Genomic DNA, 26,289 nt, shown 5'->3' with positions numbered 1-26,289 from the left:
ATGTTACAGGAAATTGTTTTACGCTGAAAAGAAAAGATGTTAATTAGTAACAAGAAAGCATATGAAGTCTAAGTCTCACTGGTAAAGGTAAATACATAGTAAAACAGTAGTAGGTTAGTCACTTATAAAGCTAGCCTGAAGGTGGTTAAAAGACAAAAGGAGCAAAAATAGCTGACTGCATGCGCTCTAAGTCATGTCCAACTCGTTGCAACCCCATGGACGGTAGCCCATCAGGCTCCTCTGTCCATGGGATTTTTCCAGGCAAGAATACTAAAATGGGTTGCCATTTCCTACTCCAGGGGATCTTCCCAACCCAGGGATGCAACCCGTGTCTCTTGCATTGCAGACGGATTCTTTACCACTGAGCCATCAGGGAAACACGAATGATAGGAAAAATGGACCAGATGGAAAAATAGCTTAATTTGTAATATTAAAGGGGCAGAAGCAAAATTGTGTGAGTTGTTACCAAACAGCTCCTAAAGAGCAACAAGGACTTCTTATTCCATTAAATTCCAACAGTACGGTGATCGTGGTGATGCTTTGAAACTGCAGTTGTGATATGAGTCCAATACGACTCAACTGATAAGCAAATTATGTTAAAGAATGCATGCACACACATGACTTTAATAAATGGTGCATTCTTTAAACCTTTTCATTGCTTGTTTAATTTGTCTAGAAGCAGCAAAATTATAACCAAAATTACACGGTAGTTTTGCTCACTCTTCTGTTACTTGTCTTTCAACCTAAAGTCCTTCAGTTTCAGGATTACAAGCAATTACTTCAAGAGAAGCTGTTTCTCCAATCACCATCATTTTACTTACAGCTGAGGTAGCAGTGCTAGGAATCATTTCTTATGGGCCTGACTCCAGTGCTACACAGAAGGTCACTCAGTTGAACAATAAGCTCACCCAGCCCTTGTTTCATCCCCAGCACTCCCCATGAATCAAGGTCCCCAGGAAGAGTCATTAGTCATCCTAACCTCTCACATGCACTTTGCTGGGCACACTGATGCACACTCCATTCTGGAAAACACCCCAGCTTCTGCAAAACACCGTCTTATCTAACATTTACATAATCTACCTACATATGCCCTTAAATCCACCGGCTTATATAGTTCCTCTTAAGAGCCACAGAATTGGGATCTTTTAAATAAAGCACGCCTGAAGTAAATGCTGTAGCGATAAAATAAACAGGTCACACACATGACGGCCACCATGCTGTCATGCAGAGCAATGAAGGAGGGCATTCCTGGCAGAGCTGAGGTATAGCCAAGCTCACAACGGCGTTTCTTTTGAAAATGTGTGGGCTGCTTCTTGCTCTGCACTCTAAACACCCTGCAGAAGGTCAGGATTTAATTTGCCAGCCTTCCATTTCAGGGTAATTTGAAGCATGCTTCTTCTGCTCTTCCCCTCCCCCAATGTGATGAAATGAAGTCCATAGAGCATATTTCCACGAGAAAGAGACATCTGTAGTTGTGCCATTACACTGGCGTCACCTCAGCATTCCTTTCTACCTACCAAAACCTTTTCGAAAAAGGGATTCATTTAATCTCCTTTTTTTTAATGTGACCAAATATGTTTTCACAAATGGGAGGCTTTCTCAAATGTGGCATTCATAACAGTCTGCGTGGGTTTGTGGGGCATGAGTAAATCAAACAGGGAACCTCACCGTTTTGACAGTCTGATTTAACTGGACCATTTTAAATCACTGTGAGCAGCAAAAGCAAATACAGAGAAGCCGACCAAGGAATTTTTAAGCAGGTCCAATTGAACCGCATGTTTATTCACACAGACAACCTCAATCACCTGAAAAACTCTGAATTTAATAATATTTCATGCTTTTAGGGATTTCATTGGTGATGTGAAAGACAAAAATTACACTGTGCCTCACAAAAAGAAATATTTGTGGTTAGCATAGATATGGCTGCATGGGGTCTAGCTCCATCACTTCCAGTCTTAGTCACCATATCATCTATCCAAAACTCCCTGAGAGTATGTTTGGGCCACGGCTAGATTCAGTCGTTTGATTAACTCCATAGGAAGCTTGATTCACTGAAGTTCATTTTGTTGCAGGAAGAGGGACCCCTTCCAGGGCCCGAAACTGGGCTCTTGTCTAACACTCGGAAAAGAATTGTCCAAGGAAACACATGTGCTGACAAAGCAAGAGATTTTATTGGGATAGGGCACCCGGGTGGAGAGCAGAGGGGTAAGGGAACCCAGGAGAACTGCTCTGCCGCATGGCTCAGCGCTCTTGGATTTTATAGTGACGGGATTAGTTTCCCGGTGGTCTTTGGCCAATCATTCTAATTCAGAGTCTTTCCTGGTGCCACAGGCATCCCTCAGCCAAGATGGATGCTAGCGAGAGGGATTCTGGGAAGTAGACGGACAGGCGGTGTCTCCTTTTGACCTTTCCCGAACTCTTCCTGTTGGTGGTGGCTTATTAGTTCCGTATTCCTTATCAGGATCTCCTGTCATAAAACAACTCATGCAAATGGTTACTATGGTGCCTGGCCAGGGTGGGCGGTTTCAATCAGTGTGCTTCCCCTAACAATTTGAGTCAGTCTACACTACTGATTTTCTATTTAAGCATCAAAAGGCAAATGATTCGATTGTGCTTCACGCAGAATAATTAGCTCGTAATCTGTGCGTTTGGGCTTCCCTGTTGGCTCAGATGGTAAAGAATCTGCCTGTATTGCAGAAGATCCAGGTTCAATCCCTGGGTCGGGAAGATCTCCTGGACAAGGGAATGGCTGCACTCCAATATTCTTGCCTGGAGATGCCCCATGGGGTCATGAAGAGTCAGACATGACTGAGTGACTTTCACAGTCACTTTCAGCATTCCTTTCAAGGCTGTAGCAATAAATTCAATCTGTGCATTTAAACAGAAGGCTGACTTGGAGGAACTAGCTTTGATCAGACTTATTCAACCAAAACAGATTCAATTTCCATCCTAGTCCTATAATTTGGTGATGTCAGTAGTTGATAACTTCAGTCTTGTGTTGCCAGGACTTAGTCTTCTGAAGATGTATTCCAGAATACCTGAGGATCCCAAAGGAATAACCCAGCAAATGTGCTTACTCCAGAAACCCGTTAGGAATTTCCCAACTGCTCCAGAGAAAAAGAGACATTCTCTCACATTTTGCAGCCAGCTCTTAAGACGTAATGGTTCATGTAAAGAGAGGAATTGGTTACCAAGTAATCAGAGTCTCTTTACTGTCAATAGAAATGGATAGAAGGTCTAACAGTTAGAAGGACATCTATAACCAAGATGACTTATGATAAGGAAACACAGATCTATTGTTCTCCCAATTCCACAAAGTCACCAAAAGAAAAGAACCTTCTTCAGAAAAAGTAAGTACAGGTAAAAAGAGAGAAGAATCTATTTGATAGAAAGAAAAGAAAAAATCCACTTCAGGAATCTTTAATATATCAAGAGAGTCTCTCTAATGTTTTAGAAACTAGACTCAATGAGGCAGGAAGCCCAGGCATGAGGAGATCTTAAAACGTTGTCCATGTCTAAGAATTCATAATTCTATATTCAGACATTGTACTGTAACTGATTTCATAATAGCATGAATAATTTTCGCATCAAGTTAGCAAATATTTTTGAAAGCTTACTGTGTTTTCATCTTTGCTTATCTTAGAGCGTGTAATATTTTTTCTTTGCGGTCTATGTAAGTTTCTCTTTGTGATTCTATTTCCTGAGAGTCACCCTGTCTATGTCCTGCTTTAGCTCTATCACTTTGTATATACAAAAGTGATTATGTCACTTACCTGCCTTGAAACTCCCTTTCTCTCATCGTTTTCAGCTCAGAATTCAAAGCCAAAAAGACGGAAGTTTGAAGCTCGTCCCAAATATTTAATACTCACGTGACTTAAGGCAACTTGTTTGATGTCTGCAAACTTTGACTTCCCTACCTGCAAATGATGACAATAATATTTTTCTAGTAAGGTTACTATGAAGATAAAATGAGAAAACTAATGTAAACCACCTAGAAGGCAAGAATGACAAAAATGCAAAAGAAACTCTACTATTCTTACATAAGCAAAAACATATTATGTTTTTATAAAGTGTCCATTTCTGCCTTTATGGAGGTTATATTCTCATGAGAGAAACAGGCAATAGATAACTTAATTCCAGATAGTGATAACAGCTGAGTAGAGTATAACACAGGGTAAAGATATCATAGTTGTGAGGGAGGCTGTTTTAGATAGTAGGGAAGTCTTCTATGCAGGCATGATGATATCTGTCAAGAGATCTAATGGTGTGAAGTCAGCCATGCTGTTATCTGGGGGCAAGAAAGGCAACAGGAAGAGAAGGAAAAAGGCCCAGAGGAGGAAATGACTTTGGGGGAAAAGAGCCAAGGTACCCATCGTGGAGGAGCAGGAGAGAAGGGTCATCTTAGAGGAGGCAGGCTGATTTTTGTTTACTTACCTCAGAAAAGCCAATGAACGGTCTTGAGCAAAAGCAAGACTTCATCTGATTTGTTTTTAAAAATCACTCCAGTAACTTCCTTAAACTATTCAATTACCAAGAATAACAACACTTTTCTGTTTTCTTTATATCTTTCCTGTGCCTTTATGAGCCTTTTCCCAAGCACCTATTTTACTTCCTTTCAAAAGACTCCTGTTTCTGTTTCAAAACAACTTCAAGAGAAAATAGACTTATATTTTGGATGGGGAAATAGTTGTGGCTTCAGTATGTCTTGGGAAGAAATGGCATTTTTTGCAATCGAATATGCTATATTAACATTTTTAAATGAAACTGATATTTTAGTTATCCTAATAAGGTATTTAGTGTGTTTCTTTGCTCAAATATTCATATGAATGTATTGATTAGGATGTTATTGGAAGCTAATTACTATAATCGTAGCTGTGAAAAATATGTCATCAAAATGTTGCAAACTTATAACTCTTATAGCTGATTTTGTATACATTATTAAAGAATTTCTTCTTTGTATAACTTTTTATTAGCTACTCTACTTAGCGTTAGATCAGGGGCCAAGAAATCAATTCAAGCATTCAACCATACTAGATGTGTAAAAGCAAGTGACCCTCTTACCACTTATTACCTGGATTTCCTCATCTTCAAAACGAAGATGCTAGATAGACAAGATGGAAACATTCAACTTAGTATATGCAGCATGTCATTTATTATCTAATCTTTTCATTTAGTCTGACATTTCAATGTATCCCTTAACTTAATTTTTTTGATTTTTTTATATAAGATCTTCTTTCTTAGGTAACACCTGACTAGTTCCATGTAGAGTAAAAATGAATTTTTAATATTAATATTATCTGTTTAATGATCTTTACTACATTCCACATAAATTAACCTTTCTTGATTTTTCTATGTGACAATATGCTGCTTTTAAATTCTCAGTGGAAAATTATATTTTGAACAAGACCCTGGGAATTGAGGTAATGGTATTTTATGAACATTAACTAAACAAACTTCGCTTGAACCTAAAATTTTCTTTATACTCCAACCTAGTGTTCCTTATATCAAACTACAAAATAGCTTATATTTTTAAAAGTTGAAACTTACTTTAACTCCTCATATTGTAAGCATATATTGAACATCCAAATAATGTCTTGAAAACTTGAGCTTGGAAAATTCTTACTGCTGAATTTCTTCTGGAAATCTGGCCTTAATTTGCATTGAATTTCAATGACTTCCTTAAGCAAACACCTGGAGGGCCTCCAGTCTAATGGAAATGTGGGTCCTCAGACACAATTCTGCAAAAACAGTGAGCTCCTTGGCAGTTTTAGAAAGGTTGAAAGCTGGCCATTATTCAGACCTCAAGCTGTTCACACTGTTTTTTTCCAGACAGTCAACGCAACCAAAGTACACTATTGCCCTTGCTTGAGCAAGAGGATTAAAGCTCAGATTCTGCTGGTATTTGCGCAGAGGAGCAGTTTCATTGTCAAGATGAGTCATACCATGACTGAAGATGCTCCTAAACCTGTGGTTTTGGATGCTTGCCAAGTCTCCCAGCCCTAAAATGGAGCTCCCTCCAGAGTCACTCCAATGGTCTAGATGTTAGACTGTGACAAGAATGGGGGAGACGAGCATAACCCAAACATTGCTTATTTCTCTGCCTCTACCCTAGGAGCCTAGTCTCACTGATTTCTTGATTTCCCTTCTACCTCTTTTATAAACTACAACAGTTGGAGTTAGTCCAAAGAAAAGTAACCATTGGTAGTGGATTTAGAAAAATGAGAATTAAAAAGGCAACTGCTCAACAGCAACAGAAAAGAGGAAATGAAACAAAGTTCACTACATGCCTGGAAAATATTAAATGATGCAGAACAATAGAAAATTTAGATAGAGTATAAAAGCATAAATCAGGAGAAAAGGAAATGGACTCATAAGCAGACAAGATTCTAGAAGGGTGTTTCTCAACCATACATGGTGTTACTGGGAACTTCAAAGTGCTTTACAAAGCACTGTGAAATTTTTTATAATGTGGAAAATCATTTCTGTTAAAAATGAAACTCCATAATATTACAATGTGAACACTTAGATAAGTAAGTCTGACAAAATGAGATCAAGCTGGCTCTAAAGAAGTAAGCATATCATAATATCCAACTGGTTTTAAGGAAAAATCACATATTTACAAGGATGGCCATGAAATTTGCTTTGTGAGTATATGAGAGCTTAGAGCAGTAATTTTTCTCAAAGGCATATTTCAGGAAGCTATCAAAGACATAATGTAATTCTATCCATGCCTTTTCTAAAGCCTGTAAGATCTTGTTATATACAGGGTATTTTAATGTAAAGTTTGCTGATTTGTTTTGAGAATTTTAACTGTTTCAAATTTTCAACAAGTTTGTATTTAAAAGGGTGTCTCAAATACAAAAACTTTGTGAATCAATGACCAACAAGAAGAGTTATTTTGAGGTGAAGGAGATGAATATCACCCTTAGCCTGGTTCCTGATACTTTCCCTAGCACACCAGGCCACCAAGACCCTCCCAGAACTGATTACATGTGCTAGAGACAAAAATTGTTTGAGAAAAATCTTAACTGAAAGTTACTTCTAACATTGAAATTGATCTGACTGCAATTACCTGGTCAGTTTTAAAGATATCATTGGATTACTTTAAATGAAATGTAAATGATATGTTGACAGTATATCCTGATAGCTCTTCATAAGAAATAGAAGTGAGTCCATAAATTACAATTATTTTATTTTCCAAAGATAATTTCTTTGGATTTGTATTACATGAGGTATTAACTTCAAATTTATTGAAGTTTAGCTATACCTCATTTGAATATTTGTACTATGAAAGTGAAAGTTAAGTTGCTCAGTCGTGTCCGACTCTATGCAACCCTGTGGACTGTAGCCCACCAGGCTCCTCCGTCCATGGGATTTTCCAGGCAAGAATACTGGAGTGGGTTGCCATTTCCTTCTCCAGGAGATCTTCCCAATCCAGGGATCGAACCCAAGTCTCCCACATTGCAGGTAGACGCTTTAACCTCTGAGCCACCAGGGAATCTTTCTGAATAAAATGAATTTCTTTTAGGAAACAAGTAGATTATGTGAAGTCAGGCATTAAAAGAAATTTTATTTCATCTACTCTTGTTAAGTATAAAGACTTTAAAGAAAAAACACATAATTCTCAAATTTTTCCCCAAAAGAAAAGTGTAATTACATGGCAAATTTGTGACATGTCATGTTTCCATACAGATTGATCAAATTCAATTGCTTAATTTGATTATCTTCTAGAATATTTAAAAATTATTAATATTGTAAAACTCATATTCTGAATGGAGTTTTGTGATACAACCACTCTAAATTATTTTCTTACCAATGCTCAATACTAAATAAGGCTCCAAGTAAGAAAAAAAGAAATAAGAGAGGGAAATGATAAGCTGTTCTGTTGAGAATTATACATGATCTAATTGGGTAATACAATGACTTAGTCTTAATTTATTCCAACATTCACTTGTATATTAGAATGAACAGCTGTTTAATTTAATAATTTCTGCTGTAATTCATTTGCTTCCTGGTTATAGTTTTCATCTGCCTCTTATTTGTCATGTTATACTATGAATGGCACCCCACTCCAGTACACTTGCCTGGAAAATCCCATGGATGGAGGAGCCTGGTGGGCTGCAGTCCATGGGGTTGCTAGGAGTCGGACACGACTGAGCGACTTCCCTTTCACTTTTCACTTTCATGCATTGAAGAAGGAAATGGCAACCCACTCCAGTGTTCTTGCCTGGAGAATCCCGGGGACGGGGGAGCCTGGTGCGCTGCCATCTCTGGGATCACACAGAGTCGGACACAACTGAAGTGACTTAGCATAGCATAGCAATACTATGAAAATATTTCTTAATTTCAATATAGCACAAAAGACTATTGCCCTATGTTTCTCTATGAAACAAAACATTGCTCTTGGTATGCCCATTCTTCTCATGTGATTGCAACTCTTAGTAAATTAGATTTTCAATTTAGAGTTCTCCAAAACTTTCCCAAAGAACGTAAGACTAAGCAAGTCTCTTCATTCTGATTTTACAATTCTAGTTCTAAAACTATGCTCTCATTTTATTGGACTATTTTAGAGGTGACATAAAGTCAAGACAATGCATCTGTAGAAGTCTCTTCAGTTTCTTTGCTCTCATTGTCAATAATGGTTCCTCTCTTTCATTTACTTTTCTCAGGTCCTTGTTGAAATTCTGGCACTTTTACTACTTCTAAACTCTTGAAGGATAAAGTTATGCATGCTGGAGAGTTTTCACAGAGTAAATATAACACATCAAACGTGATTATTTAGAAAGATGCCATGAGGTATACAGAGGCAGAAGAATGAACATTTAAATCCCACTGATTTAAGTTAGTAATGGGAGGCTTTGAAAACTAACTTAAGAGACAATGCGTATGAGACCTTTAGAGATTTCCTATGACTCCTGACCTATAGGGGCTTCTCTCCTGTCTCAAAGGGTAAAGAATCCGCCTGCAATGTGGGAGACCCGGGTTCGATCCCTCGGTTGGGTAGATCCCCTGGCGAAGGGAACGGCTACCCACTGCAGTATTCTGGCCTGGAGAATTCCATCCTGGCAGGCTACAGTCCATGGGGTCGCAGAGTCAGACACGACTGAGCAACTTTCACTTTCAGTGACCTACAGACTGACATCTGATTTGTTGCACCAATGAAATCATGGTTGCTTACAGGAAATAATTGCTTTTTAAAATATTTTTTAAATTTATTTAGTTATCTATTTTTGGCTGCACTGAGCCGTCATTGCTTCACGGGCTTTTTCTCTAGTTGCAGCGAGCAGGATCTATTCTGTAGTTGCAGTAGGAGGGATTTTCACTGTGGCGGCTTCCCTTGTTGCAGAGGATGGGCTCTCGGGTGTGTGGGTTCAGTAGTTGTAGCTCCTGGGCTCTAGAGCACAGGCTCAATAATTGTAGTGCACAGGCTTAGTCTCTCCACAGCATGTGGGATCTTCCTAGATTAGGGCTTAAACCTGTGTCTCAGGCATTGGCAGGTGGATTCTTTACTACCGAGGCAACAAGGAAACCTGGAAATAATTGTTGAATAAAATAAAATGCGATTAGCTATCATTACATTGCTTACCAACAAGGCAACTTAATATGTTTATAGTCAACAACAGTTTGATATCTTTGAAATACATAGATAGAAAATAGACAAAATGTTATGATAGGAGAACTAAAAATAGTGAATAAAGATATGTTAAGATGTTCAATGTTACTAGTAATCAAAGAATTACAAGCTACTTAGGAAAGGAAGGTGGGGTTTAGTAAATTAAAAAGCCAGGCAGGTCATTATCTCAGAGTTTGTGGGCCTAGACAAAAAAAGCATGTATCTCTTTATACTATGTCCCATCAGTTGTAGATTTTTTTTTTCTTCTTATCCTTATAAGAACCCAAATCAGTTCTTGCCTCAATTATCCCTTTTGTTTTGACTGTGAAGTTTTGGCCTTAAACAATATAACTTACGAGTAAACTTGGAAAATTTTATTCAGCATTTATCATCTCCTTGTGTTTTTGAGGTTTCTTTTTAACTTATATGCAGAAACATTGGACTGGAAGAAACACAAGCTGGAATCAAGATTGCCGGGAGAAATATCAATAACCTCAGATATGCAGATGACACCATCCTTATGGCAGAAAGTGAAGAGGAACTAAAAAGCCTCTTGATGAAAGTGAAAGTGGAAAGTGAAAAAGTTGGCTTAAAGCTCAACATTCAGAAAATGAAGATCATGGCATCCGGTCCCATCACTTCAAGGGAAATAGATGGGAAAACAGTGGAAACAGTGTCAGACTTTATTTTGGGGGGCTCCAAAATCACTGCAGATGGTGACTGCAGCCATGAAATTAAAAGACGCTTACTCCTTGGAAGGAAAGTTATGTCCAACCTAGATAGCCTATTCAAAAGCAGAGACATTACTTTGCCAACAAAGGTCCAGCTAGTCAAGGCTATGGTTTTTCCTGTGGTCATGTATGGACGTGCGAGTTGGACTGTGAAGAAAGCTGAGTGCCGAAGAATTGATGCTTTTGAACTGTGGTGTTGGAGAAGACTCTTGAGAGTCCCTTGGACTGCAAGGAGATCCAACCAGTCCATTCTGAAGGAGATCAGCCCTGGGATTTCTTCGGAGGGAATGATGCTAAAGCTGAAACTCCAGTACTTTGGCCACCTCATGCGAAGAGTTGACTCATTGGAAAAGACTCTGATGCTGGGAGGGATTGGGGGCAGGAGGAGAAGGGGACGCCAGAGGATGAGATGGCTGAATGGCGTCACTGACTCGATGGACACATGAGTCTGGGTGAACTTCGGGAGCTGGTGATGGACAGGGAGGCCTGGTGTGCTGCAATTCATGTGGTAACAAAGAGTCGGACACGACTGAGTGGCTGAACTGAACTGAACTGAACTGAACTTTAGCGTGTTATGAGTTTTATTAATCTGGCAGAAAAGAGGAGAAATATCAAACTTCTCCATGAAAATAATTGAGAAATTAAGAAATTATTAAGGGCTATAGAAATCTGGAAATTAAATTAAAAAAGGATTGTCACTGGGTTCTTTATCTGTTAGCAGGCTGATTTTTTCCACATATTTATTTTGGCATATTCTAACTTTCTTCTCCAAGGAATCACCCAGTGTTAGATCTCAATGAGACCTTAGAGGTCACCTTGTCCAACCTCTCTCCACTCAAATATGAGAGCTGAAGATGTAAAAGTTTAAGGATAGGTCTAAATCATCTAACCAGTCCATGATGGCTTTGGCACTAGAACTCCAAACTTGATTGGACTGATAAATTAATTGCTTTGAAGAGAGAAACAAAATTTTTTCACTCTAATTTCAAGAATTCAATGCTCCTGGAAAGCTTTACCTCCCTCTCAGTCACTTTCTCAAGGACATTCCAACATACCTTGGGTCACTCTTCAATAGACACATCCTTCTTTCCTTCTTAAGGTGAGAGTGGAGCTATGTTACCTACTGCAACATAGCTTATCTTCTTCTTATCTCATTCTCTATGGACATTAAGTATCTTCCCCATGATTTCTTCAGTATCTCCCAAGGAATCATCAACCCTTGATATTGTATTTATTTATTTTTACTGAAGTATAATTGATTTACAATGTTGTGTTCGTTTCAGGGGCACAGCAAAGTGACTATATATATTATATATAATAAAAATATATATATACTTTTTCACATTCTTTTCCTTTAAAGGTTATTACAAAATATTGAGTATAGTTCCCTGTGCTAAACAATTAGGTTCTATAGTTTTAACTGGCATTTCTCTAATAATTAGCTATGTTGAGCCTCTTTTCACATGCTTTTTGGCCATCAGTATTTCTTCTTTGGAGAAAAGCCTATTTAGATCTTCTGTTCATTTATTTATTTATTTATTGAGCTCTATGAGCTGTTTGTGTGTTTGGGGGACTAATTCCTTGTCAGTTGCATCATTTGCAAATATTTTCTCTCATTCTGTAGATTGTCCCCCCTTGGCATTTTAAAATGACTTCAGGAACGGTCTAGAGGCAAAAATAAAGGCAGTAAAAAGCAAGGCTATCAAGAAAGGAAATGAATAAAGCACAGATAAATGGAGAACATCCAGATACAACTACAGTTGGAACCAATAAATCTAAGGCAATAGAAATACATTTGTGTGAATGTTCCTTCTGGAAAAGCAGGTCAGACAACTTAGTCCATAAAATTATAATAATTTATTCAATATTTTGTTTGCTAAAGAATTTAAGAAGGAATTTTTAAGGCCAAATATGTGGCTAAACACTCTCCCTGTTCCAGAACTCTTTGTAATCATGTTTGATCCCACAGCTTTAGTGAAACTATTTCTTCTGGCCAAGTCACTGTTAATTACTCTGTTAAAATTCTAGCTTCCTTTATATGCTACCTCCCCACTCTCAACTTTTCTCTTCTAAAAGGTGACTTTTCTTCTATTTTACTTCTTACCTCTCCTACTTTACCTCCACAGAGTTCCTCACTAGGATTCTCTGTTCTTTTCCCTCTGCATTCAACTGTTTATGAGAGTTTTGCCCCATGGCTTCATCTCTGTCTTGATAATCCCAATCTGAATGCCCTGTTCCCTACTGCAGAGTAGTTCCATATGTCCAGCTAGAGGGCATCTCTCCTTGCATGGACCACCATCAAATAATCACCATGCATTCACTACTGAGGGGGCAATACAGGCATACCTCAAGACAACTGAATATTTCCAATTCAGTTCCAGATCACTACAATAAAGCAGTATCACAATAAAGTGAATCTACTAATTTTTTGGCTTCTCAGTACACTCAAAATTATGTGTATTAAACTATACTGTAATCTATAATGTACAGTGGCGTTATGTCTTAAAAAAAAATGTGCCTACATTTAAAAATACTGTATTGCTAAAACATTTCTAACCATTATTTCAGTGTTTAGTGAGTCATAATCTTTTTTCTGTGAAAGTAAATATTAATAAAATCCAAGAATAACTTCAAATCAAGTCAGAGAGGGCAGGAAAAATAGGAGGACTCTTTGTGTTGTTAAAAACACTATTAATCCAACTCATTAAACTTTCCTTCCCTGACACCAGAACAGGATACTATTGATAAAAAATAAAATGCAATGTAATACAATTTAAAAATTTCTAGGAAATATACATTTAGAGGACAAAAATGCATATAAAGTCAGTAGCAGCATCATGGTGAATGTCAGTCTGATTCCTAAAAATGCTTCATGAAAAAGACTGTTCATCCTGTGACTGCTCAGGCTTTGGAGATATGTTGTGAGCCTGTGCCATCTGTTTAGTAGATCATTTACTGCCTTCTGGTTCAAGCTAATTGTAAGATCATTTAGTAATAGCTGGAAATTTTATTTTTCCTGACAGTGGTCAAAGGAGCTGCACAGATGCAATTACTAACATTTATATTTTTAAAAAAAGAATATATTCCATGCTTTCATGTCTAAATTCCTGTAGATAGCCAATTGCAGCAAGAATATATTTGTTATTGGGCAATGGCTTTCAGGGGCTCTGCGCTTTATTTTCTTAGGAGTCTCTTTCTGACCACATTTCTCCCAGAGCTCATGTTCTCAAGTTTTCTTAAATTTCTGGATTAGAGCTAAATTTCTGTACAAAGCAATTAAGCCTAGTGTCTTAGTCCATTCAGACTATTATAGCAGAATATCATAGATTATAAACAATGGAAATTGTTTCTCACATTTCCAGAGATGGGGAAGTCCAAGACCAAGACACTAGCAGATTCTGTGTCTGGTGAGAACCTGCTGCCTGGCTCTTACAGATGGCTGCCTTCTCACTATAACAGGTGGTGAAAGGTGCCAGGCAGCTCTCTAGAGTCTCTTTCATGAGGGTACTAATCCCATTCATGAGGGCTCCTGGAAGGCCACACCTCCAAATCCCACCACACTAGGAGAATAGATTTCAGCATAAGAATTTAGGGGAGGCATTAACAGTCAGTGTATAACACCTTATTTGTACTTTCCCTTTTATAAAGCATTCATTCTGTTTTTACCTGTACATTATTAAGGAGTTTGTTGATGATTAAAAAAAAAATACCATTAGAATTAACTTCAAGTTTCTGTAGCTTAATATTGAGTTTTCCTCAAGTGCTCAAGTAGATGCCTGGGATACAAGGAGACTTTCCAAACTACCTTTAAGTAAACTCAAGAATTTTAAATAAATTGAACTTTTAGTCATTCCCACAATATAATTTCTGGTTATGATTTTTTCTAAATTTTATTATTAAGATTTTCAAATATACAGAAAATTTGAAAGAATGTTACAGTGAACACTCACATACCCACCACCTGGATTCCACCATTAATATTTTACTGTGCTTGTTTTATCACAAAACTGTAATTTCAATGTAAGGTCTTTGACATATTTTGTTAAATTTACTGCCACATATTTTATGTTGAGACTATTTTAAATTATTTTTAAAAATGTTTTAAATTTCATTTTCTAATTTCTGCTAATACAGAAAAATACAACAACATTTTATATAGTAACAGTATTCGATGGCATTGCTTCGTAAGTTCATTACCTCTAAAACCTTTTTTCAGATTTTGTAGAATTTTCTTTGTAAACAATTGTGTCATGTGTGAATAAAGGCAAACTGACTTCTTCTATCCCTCTAATATCCCTTCTTTTCTTCTTGAACTAGCTAGGACTTCCAATATAATGAGTAGAAATGGTAAAGGTGGATACTCTTGCCTTACAAGGCATTTTAACACTAAAAATGAAAAAGAGCTCAGAATAAAAATTATTTCCCAGAAAGCAGTGTCATATTTTTTGCCTTAAATATTCAAATGCAGAAAAATATTTTATACTTAAATTACATAATACTTCACATTTTTTGATGCTCTTAATTTCATCATTAGTATAGATTTTGTTCTAGCATAATTTCCTTTCAGCCTAAAGAAATTTCTTTACCACTGCTTATAGTACAGGAAGGTTTGCTGGTAAGTATTTCTGTTTTTCTTTTATCTGAAATGTCTTTATTTCACCTTTATTCCCAAAGGATCTTTTCATTGGCAATACAATTCTGGGTTGGCAGTTTTATTGTTGTTATTGTTGTTTTAACACTTTAAGAAGGTCCTTCCAGTACCTCCATAGTTTCAGATAAGTCAGTGATCATTTGAAGCCATGTTTTTCTGTATGTAAAGTGTCACTTTTCTCTGGTTGCTTGGAATTTTTCCTCTTATAATTGGCTTTCAGCAATTTGACTATGATGAGCAGATGTTCTTATTTACCCTGCTTGAGGAATGTTGAAATATTTAAGTACTAAATCAGGGACATTTTTGGATACAATTTCCTCAAGTATTTTTTATCCTCCAACCTCTCTTCTTCTGAGACTTAAGTTACCTATAAATTAGTTTGCTATTGTCTTATGGGTACCTGAGTTTCTTGCTATTTAAAAAATGCTTTCCTTCTTTCTAAGAGTAAATAATTTTATTCATTTACCTTCAAGTTTTACTGACTCTTTCCTCTATCATCTCCATTCTGTAATTGTGCCAATAAAATGAATTTTTAAATTTCACATATTGTATTTTTCAGATAGAATTTTCATTTGGTTCTATTTTGTAATTTCCATACTTTTGCAGAGATTTAAAATCATTGTAAGAAGATTTTCCTTTACCTCATTGAGCAGAATTATAATATCCACTTTAATTATCCTTGTCTGCTAATTCCAACATCTGGGTTATTTTATGTTTGCTGTTTGTTGATGTTTTGTGTTCTGAAAATGGGTCACATTTTCCTTGTCATTCAAGTCAAATGATTTGGGATTGTATCCTGGACATTGGAATTGATACGTTGTACAATTCTCAGTTCTCTATATGTCTTCAAATTGTTTATATGTAAAGATATTTGGATTTAGCTATTCCCCTTCATGGATTGAAGGGGCTTGAGTAACTCAATGAAGCTACGAGCCATGCCGTGTAGGGCTACCCAAGACAGACGGGTCATAGTGAAGAGTTCTGACAAAACGTGATCCACTGGAGGAGGAAATGGTAAACCACTCCAGTTTTCTTGCCAGGAGAACCCCATGATCAGAATGAAAAAGTAAAGAGATATGATACCGGAAGATGAGCACCCCAGGTCAGAAGGTGACCAGTATGTTACTGGGGAAGAGTAGAGGGCCATTACTAACAGCTCCAGAAAGAATGAACTGGCTGAGTCAAAGTGGAAATGATACTCAGTTGTGGATGTGTCTGGAGATGAAAGTAAACTCCAGTGCTGTAAAGAACAATATTGTATAGGAACCTGGAAGCAGTGACGGATTTTATTTTCGTGGGCTCCAAAATCACTCCAGACAGTGACTGCAGCCCTGAAATTAAAAGACGCTTGATCCTTGGAAGGAACTTGGTCTTTGGAAAGAAAGCTGTGATAAACCTAGACAGCATATTAAAAAGCAGAAACATCACTTTGCTGACAAAAGCCCACATTGTCAAAGCTATGGTTTTTCCAGTAGTTAAGTATAGATGTGGGGCTCCCCTCATAGTTCAGTTGATAAAGAATCCTCCTGTGATGCAGGAAATCCCGGTTCAATTTCTGGGACGGGAAGATCTGCTGGAGAGGGGATAAGCTACCCACTCCAGTATTCTTGGACTTCCCTTGTGGCTCAACTGGTAAAGAATCCGCCTGCAATGCGGGATACCTGGGTTTGATCCCTGGGTTGGGAAGATTCCCTGGAGAAGGGAAAGGCTACCCACTCCAGTATTCTGGCCCAGAGAATTCCATGGATTGTATAGTCCATGGACTCGCAACAAGTTGGACACAACTGAGCGACTTTCATTTTCATGTATGGATGTGAGAGCTGGACCATAAAGAAGGTTCAGTGCCAAAGAATTGATGCTTTCAAGTTGTGGTGCTAGAGAAGACTCTTGAGAGTTTCTTGGATTGCAAGGAGATAAAATTAGTCAATCTTAAAGGAAATCAACCCTGAATATTCATTGGAAGGACTGATGCTGAAGCTGAAGTTCCAATACTTTGATCACATGATGCAAAGAGCGTACTCATTGGAAAAGACCTGATGTTGGGAAAGATTGAAGGCAAAAGGAGATGGGGGTGGCAGAGATTGAGATAGATAGCATTACCGACTCAAAGGACATGAGTTTGAGCAAAATCCAGGTGATAGGGAAGGACAGGAGCCTGGCATACTGTAGTCCATGGGGTTGCAAAGAGTCAGACATGACTTAAAGACTGAACAACAAAAATTAATTAATTGCTTGTTGATTTTCTTTGAATAGGGAATTAACTTGGCTGAATTTAATCTGTAAATATTGTCTCTGGGTACCAGCTTTCATTTCATTTTATCTATTTTATCCTTAGCCGAATGGTTACAGTCTGCCCCATGAATGTGTGTTTCAGGGTCAGCCAGAGAGTTTGGCAGAATTAATATTTAGTGTTTGCAGCTTAGCCTTCTGGCTCTCTCATTATGAGATTCACCTTCACTTTCTGGTAGCTGATGTTGCCCAAACTGTCTTCCATTCACTCACAATTCTGAGTTTCATTCAAACTTTGAGTTTTCTATTTTCTGCCACCCTGTGTAGCACAAACTGCAGCGGGTCCTAGGGGTCAAGCTATACAAACAGGAGACTTGTCCTGAGCCAATTCCTTCTTTAGAGGTTGACTCTTCCAGAATCTGCCTGCTTTTACTCACTCTCCAGAGCTTTCAGTAGTTGGTTTTTGGTCTGTGTATTGTTTGTTTTATTTTTGGTTTTGATTCAGAGTTTATAGCTGTTATATGAGGAAGGATCATTTCCCTAAGAATTTATATGACTGTAGAAGCATGGATGTGAGAGTTGGACTGTGAAGAAGGCTGAGCGCCGAAGAATTGATGCTTTTGAACTGTGGTGTTGGAGAAGACTCTTGAGAGTCCCTTGGACTGCAAGGAGATCCAACCAGTCCATTCTGAAGGAGATCAGCCCTGGGATTTCTTTGGAAGGAATGATGCTGAAGCTGAAACTCCAGTACTTTGGCCACCTCATGGGAAGAGTTTACTCATTGGAAAAGACTCTGATGCTGGGAGGGATTGGGGGCAGGAGGAGAAGGGGACGCCAGAGGATGAGATGGCTGGATGGCGTCACTGACTCGATGGACGTGAGTCTGAGTGAACTCTGGGAGTTGGTGATGGACAGGGAGGCCTGGCATGCTGTGATTCATGGGGTCGCAAAGAGTCAGACACGACTGAGTGACTGAACTGAACTGAGAAGCATAACTTGAGTGTCAGTTTTTGAAATTTTAAAATCCTACAGAACTGTTGAGTCTCTAGGAGAAAAGGTCCAGTAATAGTGTCTAAAAGGTCAAAGAAACTAGGTATTTCCAAAAGTTGTATTTTCTATTGAATGCAATCTATTTATTATTTTCAGCTCTTTAGTTGGTTCAGTCGTCAAGAATCTGCCTGCCAATGCAGGAGATGCAAAAGACGTGGATTCAATCCCGGGTCTGAAAGATCCCCTGGGAAAAGAAATGGGAACCAATTCCAGTATTCTTGTCTAGGAAATACCATAGACAGAGGAGCCTGGTGGGCTATAGTCCATGGGGTCACAAAAGAGTCAGACAGGTGGATGAACCTAGAACCTATTATACAGAGTGAAGTAAGTCAGAAAGAGAAAGAGAAATATCATATTCTAACACATATGTACAGAATCTAGAAAAACGGTACTAAAGAATTTATTTACAGGGCAGCAATGGAGAAATAGACGTAGAGAATAGACTTATGGACATGGGGAGAGGGGAGGAGAGGGTGAGGTGTATGGAAAGAGTAACATGGAAACTTACATTACCATATGTAAAATAGATAGCCAAGGGGAATTTGCTGTGTGGCTCAGGAAATTCAAACAGGGGCTCTGTGTCAACCTAGAGGGGTGGGATGAGGAGGGAGGTGGGAGGGAGGTTCAAAAGGGAGGGGATATATGTATACCTATGGCTGATTCATGTTGAGGTTTGACAGAAAACAACAAAATTCTATAAAGCAATTATCCTTCAATAAAAAAATAATTTTTTTAAAAAAAGCAAAAAAAAAAAAGAGTCAGAAAGGACTTAGCAACTAAACAACAATAAGAGAATCAAAGTCATGACACAATTCCTTTGCAACATTTAATTGTTTTAATTGTTGGTATATTTTTGACTTAGAAGGATGTAATTCTCTCTAGTTTAACCAGTGGAGGCATTTCAGACTTACAGCGTTTAGAGATGGAACAGATTCAAGTATCCAGATAAACCCTCTAATTTTGCAGATGAGAAATTGAAGACCGAATGATTATGTGATTTAAACATTAACACAAATGGTCATGAGACAAAGTTTCCTGATGTTGTATGTCCAATAAGAGCTATTTGTATCATACCCTAGGGATTTTATTTCTGTGGTATGTCACTACATATTATTAACTCTATGTACTCTATCCTTCTGTTGGCTATCTTTAGGGATGTATTATTTCCTGAGCTGCTAAGAATCAGAGAGCGTTCTTGAGTAGTTGTTATATATAGGATAATACTGGATACATTAAGAATTAAGTTAGATGGTGTTTTAAAAAGCATGTCCTAAAGCTCTCGGTACAAAATAAGTGTCAGTAAGTACCTATTCTTCATCTTCTACCTACTTCTCTTTCCTATTATTAATTGCCCATGCTTTCAGAAGAAAGCATTTGAATTTAAGGAGAGCAAGGGAAAGTGGCACTCCTGTTTGGAATTTTTATTTTATTCCTGTTCTAAAATAATACAAGTCTTCCATAGACACAGTCTTTCTTCTCTCTTCGTCTTGTTTATCCCTACTCTTTCATTGCCTTCACAAGACTACAGGTTCAAAGAGACAGATAAGTAAGCAGGATGAGGTCAGCAGGGTCTCGAGCTGTGATTAGTGAGAAGTGGGTAATTTTTCTCACTCCTTTCTAAGCAAAAGAAATTGAGAGAGAGAAAGAGAGACAGGGCACACTAGTTTCTTGGCATTGTTAAAAATAAAGCCAAAGGCTTCTAGCTCTTAACCTATCTGTAGCTTTGCCTCTGTTTGGTCATCTCTTAATGAACATTAAAAGACTGATCCAGAGATAAGGAAGTTTTGTAAAGTGACTGTAGACATTGTACATTTTGTGGAAAACTTTTTGTTTCATGGTCCCCTTTATTTATTTATTTTTTCTATAGCTCCTTAAAAATATAAAAACCATTCTTAGCTGGAAGGCTGTACAAATGAACTGTACTTTGCTGATTTATGTGTATTAGACACTCCTATTGCACAATGTTGAAGAATCAGATGAGATAATGCACATGAAAATATGTTGTAAACCATGCTATAGACATGTGCTCTTATTATTAATGATAATAATTACCTGTTGTCATTTTGAGTGCAGCACAAAGGTCTGAGGGAATTGGACATATGTAAGGGAAGTTTTGATGAAAGGAATGATAAAGGAATATTTCGAGTCTTACCAGTATGAATTTGACAGGCAACATTATTATCTAGGAATTGCCAGCATAAGATCCTACCACTTACACCAAAAGCAAGGCAAGGTAGAGGGAACACCAATACACACATTGTTTACTTAACAATATTTTTCCAAGTCTAACCTTAGCAAAAATAATCTGGCTGCTTTGGAATTAGAGAAAAATGGCATATAATCAACAGTCATATGGGCTTCCCTAGTAGCTCAGCTGGTAAAGAATCCACCTGCAATGCAGGAGACCTGGTTTGATTCCTGGGTCGGGAAGATCTGCTGGAGAAGGGATAGGCTACCCACTCCAGTATCCTTCGGCTTCCCTGGTGGCTCAGCTGGTAAAGTGCTGGTAAAGACCTGGGTTCGATCCCTGGGTTGGGAAGATCCCCTGGCAAAGGGAGTTAGACACCACTGAGTGACTTTCACTTTCAATCAACAGTCATAAGCCTCTGTAGCCAGGAAGGCAATACACTTTGATGTTTTCATAATTTGATTTTAACTTAGATGTTCAGTAAACAATTGAACTAAACTTGAATTTCCAAGCTCCTACTTTTAACTTTTATTTGTCTCTCAAATGAATGTTATATATTAAAACATGAATGATCATATGCTCTGAGTTTTCACTGCTCCGTTTTTGTAGACATGAAAAGCTACTTAATTAATCTTAATATTTTATAGGGGAAAAAAAGAAGGTCTTTTGCTGACTCAAGTCTTGTTGGATTCAAGTATGTTGAGAGTTACTTATCACTGATAACATTTAAATTTACCCTAATTTTATTACTTCATATTCCCTATGAATTTAAAAAGATTATTCTTAAAATAATAGCATAAGTAGTCTCTAGAGCCCAGGACCTGAGGGGTTTTGCAGATTCATGACTCAGCTGGACGGTTGGAGGTCAGCAGATCTTGTCTCCCTCTGCCTGCAGAATTTCATCCACAGGCACCATTTTGAGAAGTGCTCACTCAACGCTGGACAGTTTCTTAGGTGTGGGAACGCCTGTCCCATAAAGCAATGTTGAGTTGTAGTTTCACAATTATCTCTTAGTCATGCCTAAAGCCGGAAGCAACAAGTTAAGTAACAAATATCATGCATCACAGAACAAGCGGGATAATCATGTTAAACACACTGATTATTCTTTAATGTAACTATTTGATGTAAAGAGGAAAGTATTGAGTCAGCTGGTGAGGCAGAGATGTAATAACTGTTACATGAAGTTAAAGGAATGGGGAGAAAAGTGCTAGACTTCCTACCAAAACCCACAGACCAAATCATATCAATAGAATCTGATAATAGAATAACAGCATACAAATCGGAAGCACAATCTTAAAAATGTATTTTATGAGTCACAACCTACTCACATTTCTCATAGGGATTACTGATTTCTATGACTAACATTTGGAGAAGGCAATGGCACCCCACTCCAGTACTCCTGCCTTGAAAATCCCGTGGATGGAGGAGCCTGGAAGGCTGCAGTCCATGGGGTCGCTGAGGGCCGGACACGACTGAGCGACTTCACTTTTACGCATTGGAGAAGGAAATGGCAACCCACTCCAGTGTTCTTGCCTGGAGAATCCCATGGATGGAGGAGCCTGGTAGGCTGCAGTCCATGGGGTCGCTAAGAGTCGGATACAACTGAGCGACTTCACTTTCACTTTTCACTTTCATGCATTGGAGAAGGAAATGGCAACCCACTCCAGTGTTCTTGCCTGGAGAATCCCAGGGACGGGGGAGCCTGGTGGGCTGCCGTCTATGGGGTCGCAGAGAGTCGGACACGACTGACGTGACTTAGCAGTAGCAAGAACAAACCAGGTAACATAGTGTGTGTGTGTGTGTGTGTATGTGTGTGTTAGTCACTCAGTCATGTCCAACTCTTTGCGACCTCATGGACTATAGCCCACCTGGCTCCTCTGTCCATGGGGATTCTTCAGGCAAGAAATACTGGAGTGGGTTGCTGTTCCCTTCTCCAAGGTCTTCCTGATCCAGGGATCCAACCTGGGCCTCCTGCTTTGCAGGCAGATTCTTTACCACTGAGTCAGCAGGGAAGCCCAAGTAACATAGCAGAGCTTGGTAATAACCTATTACAAAAGTGTGGATAGGGTTTAGGTCTTGCATGAGAGATAGCACAGTACCTGGGGATTAGCAACTGTGGGGAGCCTTACCTCCTGTCATGAGGTTAACTGCATCCCTCAAACAGATCTGTAAAGTCCTAACCCGTAGTATTTCAGAATGTTATCTTATGATAGATGTGAACGATGCTCCTACAAACCAAGGAATGCCAAGGATTGCTAGCGAACTCAAAAGGCTAGAAAATGTGAAGGAGTCTCCCCTACAGATTTCAGAGGGAGCATAGCCCTGCTGACACCTTTATTTTAGACTTCTAGCCACCACAGCTAGGAGACAATAAATTTTGGTTTTTTAAGTCTTCCTGTTTGCAGTATTTTGTTACAGCAGCCTTGGGAAACTAACATACCTCCCTTTTCCCTGAAGGAAGAAATTCTCAGAACCCAGAGATGATAGCATTTATGGCTTGCGATAGAGGGGCACAGACATCATAGAGGGGCCTGGCAGATTGAGAGCCAGAAAAATAAACACACCAACCCTCTGATCACCTGCCCGTGCCTTCCCTTGGCTGACCTGCTTCGGCAGCAGAGGGTAATTGAGGCCATTGATGTGTGCCCCTGTGAGTCCGCTTCGAGAGGCAGAGAAAAGGAAAGAGGGGATCTAAAAGGACAAACAGAACTATCCAGTACAAAGTCCTAAACTTATCTTTCCTGCCTCTTCTCCTGTCCTTTCTCCACGCATCCCATAGGACCAGACACCCAGGGCCACGAGCTGCCAACCAAGGTACCACGTGTTTGCTCATCTAGTCTCCCGACAGGAAAATGTACTATCCTCACCACCTTCTCCATTCGTAAAAACCTAACTTGCCTTCTAGGCTCTCCATGAAACTTTCTATGATCCCCCTAGGCAGAAATCCCCCCTGAATTATGGCTCGACACCATCCACAAAAAGATGTCTGCTATTACAGCTAAGCACCGGTTTTCTCTATTTAATTGCAAGATTCTTCAGGGCATAACTTGAGTTATATTCACCATTTATATGCCCTATATATTTCACAACAATGTGTACAACATATGGATTAATGTCTATTGGTTAAATTGAAAATGACAGTTTTAATATTGAAATGAACCTTAGGGTCATCCAGTTAAATCTGCCCATTTTACAGAGTAAAAACTGAAGCCTGGAAATAGACAATTAGTGGCAAAATTAAGACTAGGATACAGATATTAATTTACCCAGGCTTGTGCTTTTTCTCGGAGAAGGCAATGGCAACCCACTCCAGTACTCTTGCCTGGAAGATCCCATGGATGGAGGAACCTGGTAGGCTGCAGTCCATGGGGTCGCACAGAGTCGGACACGACTGAAGCGACTTAGCAGCAGCAGCAGCAGTGCTTTTTCTAGTATATAATTATGGAATAAAGCATCATTCTCATAAAGGTTATAATAACAACTTCAAAGTCCAATAAAGATAAGAAAAAAAAAAGTAAGTGAGTTAGGAATTTGTGAATAAAAAGCTTTTTAAGATACTTGCATACTGAGAAATTTCAAAGAGATATTTGAGAAAATATTTTGAGCTTTATTGATTTCACAGTGTTTGAGAAACAGCTTGTGATATTTAATATCCTCCAAAGGCATCTGGGTGCTCTCATTCCAACTTGGTAGCAAATGTGTTGAGATAAATAGATAAAATTATTTGCCATAATTTAAAAATAAATATAATCGTATCAGCTGAGAAAATTTCAGCATCATTTAATCTTTTGCTAGATTATGTCAAGGAAAATGTCATAACCAATTTCAAGCAGTTCATAAATTAGAAGGGTCAGTTACTTATCTATATTATCTGAGAAAATCAACTTTCTTGAGTGATAAGAACAAGATAATGCATTTTCTCCTTTTTTTATATTAAACTTGTCATATTCTTGCATTAGTGGGTACCATACCTTCTTAATGACCTCTTTCTGCTTGGGAAAATAAAGAAAATGAAATCCCGTAAAAGTTGATCAATTTCCATTTTCAAGTGACATAGTTCAGTAAGTTCTCAAGACCACCCTCAGATTCAATAATTCCCTAGAAGGACTTTCAGAACTCAGCAAAAATGCGTACTCACAGTTATGGTTTATTACAATGAGCAGACACAAATTCAAATCAGCCGCAGGCAATGGTACACAGAGCAGGGTACAGGAGAGACAGGGCAGTTGGCTCCTTCCAGTGGAGTGCTATGCTGTGCCGTGTGCTCAGTCGCTCAGTCGTGGCCGACTCTTTGCGACCCAGTGAACTGTAGCCTACCAGGCTCCTCGGTCCATGGGATTCTTCAGGCAAGAACATTGGAATGGGTTGCCAGTGTAGACAGTGCTTATTTCTCCCAGCAGTGATGTGTGACAACGTGCATGGAATATTGCCAACCACAGAAGCTCATCAAGCCTTGGTGGCCAGGGTTTTTATGGGAAGTCAGTGATATAGACATGGCAGACCACACCAGTGACTCGGTTAGTTCCCTGCCCCTCCAGAGGTCAAGCTGATACCATATGACCCAAAGACCACCTCCCTCACTGCATACATGATGTTGTTAGCACAGACTGTGTGACATGGTTAAAGGTCCTCATATAACAGAAAGACCCATTTCTGTAGGCAGGCCCTATACTTACCTTCCAGAAGCTGGCAGCAAGGACCAGACCTTTTGTTAAATGAAGTGAAGTTGCTCAGTTGTGTCCAACTCTTTGCAACCCCATGGACTGTAGCCTACCAGGCTCCTCCCTCCATGGGATTCTCCAGGCAAGAGTACTGGAGTGGGTTGCCATTTCCTTCTGCAGGGGATCTTCCCAACCCAGGGACTGAACCTGGGTCTCCCGCATTCCAGGCAGATGCTTTAACGTCTGAGCCACCAGGGAAGTCCGACCTTTTGTTAGGTAAGGTTAATTCTTTATGACATAGGTAGGTTTAAAATACATTTAAAATATAAACCTCTAAGAAGTTAGGATCCTGATCACGTTGCTTCTGCTCTATCTATACCTGTGGTTTCCAACCTAAAGTTCCAGACTTCCTCAGGTTATGGCACCCTTGTGTCTCAGGTATTTTCCATGTTGCCCTTTGCGCTTGTGTGCTCAGTCGCTTCAGTCGTGTCTGACTGTAGCCCACCAGGATCCTCTGTTCATGGGATTCTCCAGGCAAAAATACTGGAGTAGGTTGCCATGCCCTCTTCTGGGGGATCTTCCTGACTCAGGGATCAAACTCAAGTCTCCTGTGGCTCCTGCACTGCGGGTGGATTCCTTACTGCTGAGTCACCAGGGAAGCCCCCGCCTTTAACTGAGGCCAAAAGAAATTCCTAATAGTAACTAGGTCCAAACAACTCAATAGCAGTAGTTTACATGGTATCCCACAGGTGATGCTGTGATTCCCTGAAGAGTTTTAAATATACAGAGTTTTAAAAAGAAAAAAATTGTTTATTTTTAATAAGAAGATAATTGCTTTACAATATCGTGTTAGTTTCTGCCATATATCTACATGAATCAATTATAGGTGTATGCATGTCCCTTCCCTCTTGTGGGAGGGAGGGCCAAGAGTTTTAATCAATCAGGAACTGGGAGTTTACTATTATGCCTTAGGGCCCCTTCGCACATAATTTAAGAACCATATTTCTGTATAATGATTGTCACTACAGAAGATCATTCTTTCGTCGTCCTTACTTTCCTTTAAAATGTTTTGTTGAATTGCTGGGTCATAAGGCAGTTCTATTTCCAGTTTTTTAAGGAATCTTCACCCTGTTCTCCATAGTGGCTGTACTAGTTTGCATTCCCAC

General features: G+C 38.9%; 1 long non-coding RNA gene across 3 annotated transcripts; it reads right to left on the bottom strand.

Annotated features, from left to right (window-relative positions):
* Positions 1–1,801: 1,801 nt before the first annotated feature.
* LOC129659985 (uncharacterized) lies at positions 1,802–25,851 on the bottom strand. Of its 3 annotated transcripts, XR_008718279.1 has the most exons (5): positions 25,503–25,851; positions 25,139–25,411; positions 24,601–24,802; positions 21,284–21,482; positions 1,802–3,917 (listed from the first exon to the last, which is right to left on the bottom strand). It is a non-coding gene; the product is annotated as an uncharacterized LOC129659985 (long non-coding RNA). The 3 variants fall into 3 exon arrangements; XR_008718280.1 differs by lacking the exon at positions 21,284–21,482; XR_008718278.1 differs by lacking the exon at positions 1,802–3,917 and having other exon boundaries at positions 21,208–21,482; positions 25,503–25,850.
* Between the last annotated feature and the right edge of the window lie 438 nt (positions 25,852–26,289).

This window comes from Bubalus kerabau, chromosome 9 (genome assembly GCF_029407905.1).
Source record: "Bubalus kerabau isolate K-KA32 ecotype Philippines breed swamp buffalo chromosome 9, PCC_UOA_SB_1v2, whole genome shotgun sequence".
In the NCBI taxonomy this organism is placed as follows: Eukaryota; Metazoa; Chordata; class Mammalia; order Artiodactyla; family Bovidae; genus Bubalus; species Bubalus kerabau.
The sequence above is the reverse complement of the archived record's forward strand: the minus strand, read 5'-3'. Positions and strand labels throughout refer to the sequence as shown.